The sequence below is a fragment of the Manihot esculenta genome, chromosome 13 (genome assembly GCF_001659605.2).
Source record: "Manihot esculenta cultivar AM560-2 chromosome 13, M.esculenta_v8, whole genome shotgun sequence".
In the NCBI taxonomy this organism is placed as follows: Eukaryota; Viridiplantae; Streptophyta; class Magnoliopsida; order Malpighiales; family Euphorbiaceae; genus Manihot; species Manihot esculenta.
This window is the reverse complement of record NC_035173.2, coordinates 30,263,861-30,265,840: the sequence shown is the minus strand read 5'-3', so window position 1 is coordinate 30,265,840 and position 1,980 is coordinate 30,263,861.

Below are 1,980 nucleotides of genomic sequence, written 5' to 3'. Positions count from 1 at the left end.
GACTATAATTTATATCTTTATTTTTTTTAATTTTATTGTTATTTATTCAAAGTTTTATTTATTTATTAAATATTGATTTGAATTTAATGAAAATGAAAAAAACTTTTACTTACTCTTTCATAGAGGAGTTTTGGGCCTATAGTGTAATGGAAGAAGACCAATTCTTTTTTTTTTTTCCTTATTAATTTTTCGTAAATTTATTTGGTTGACAAATTGAGGGCTTAGATGCAGTCACGATAAAAATAAAGGGTTAGAATTGAATTTAGCATTTTAACTTTGCATATACTTAATTTACTAAACTTTTAATTATATTTTAATTTAATTTAGTTGATCGGAAAGCTTCAATATTTATATGATTTTTTATTATAATTTAATTATTTAAATTTTAAATAAATTAGTTTAATATTTATATTTTAATATAATTTTAATTTATTTTTAAAAATTAAATGGTGAGAATTTCATGCTATATATAATATTTTATTATCTTTTAAATATAAACTAATTATAAATATAAAAAATAATATTACTTTATACTATCTACGAACATTTGATTGAATTAATTTAAAATCGAATTTAATTAAATAAACTGAAAATCAAAATTTTATTATTTATAAAAATAAAACCAAATCGATTTTGAATAGAAACTGATTAAATCAATTTAATTCAATTTGATTTGATTCAATTTGATTGGTTGAAATTTTTAATGAGCTTATTATTTTTTACACATTATTGTTAATGTTTTAAAATTTTAATTGAAATATTTCAATTTTAATTATGGTCTAATCTCACTAAATATAAAAAATAATATACTATTGCTCACTAATCATTTTGGTATGATTTTATCAATTTATTCTTTATTAAAATCAAATTGAATTAAAGTAACTAAAATTTTTAAAAATAAAAATGGAACCGAACGGAAAAGAATAAAAAATTAAACTAAATTTTTTATTTAATTAAGTTGGATAGATTTTTTCAATTTAAACCGAATACTGCCCTACTATTAACTAATATATTTAATTTAAAAAATAATAACTATTAATTAATATATTTAATTTGAAAAATAATAACTAAATGTTACCTATGCAATTCACATTGTAGATAAATTCTATTTTGTGATAATAATTATGAACATTTTATATTAGACATATTATTCTTCATTGTTTTATATATACGGCTATTTTAAATTAAATAATAGGTCTGCTATCTCTGTAAAATAAATTTATCACTGTTAAAGGTGTATACTAAATATTTAATAATGGGGTTGCATACTTTTAAATTTTATTTTAAAAAAATCGATTAAAATTATAAAATATTGAGTTATTTCATTCAAAATTTAAATATTTAAATTAAAATATAAAATAATTTAAATTTAAACAATAATGGTGCACAAACTCCTTTTTTTTTATATTCTCAAAGAATGAGAGTTATTATATGATTTATTCAAAACTGCCGTTGGTATAAAAATGATGCATAGTTGTTTTTGTATCAGAAAAGTAGCGTGTGATTTATATCAATGTCTGGCTTGATTTCAAAACCCTATCCGCCCCTAACTTGTGTAGCCTATCTCATGATTGAATAGATAAATATTTAAATTGTTATAGTTATTTTTTAACATGAGATATTGAATAGTCTAAAAAAAAATAAAAAATAATTAAATATGTTTGTTTGCGGACTATACAAGATAGAGCTAAAAAACATTAATGGTGATTTAACAAAACTACTGAACTATACAAGGTAAAGGTAACAAGCAATAGATCATAAGTGCTCCAACACAAGAACAATAATAAATAAATTAATAATTTATTCCCATTTTTCTCAACAAGGAAAATTTCAAAGTAATTTTTTACCACTCTGAATTACAAAGCCTTCTAATTTCCAGACAATACATAAGGAAACAACCAAAAATTACAAATCACAAATACTTGGCAGCCGATTACTACAATTGAAGAAAATCAATACGAATTAAGAAGTTCACACTAA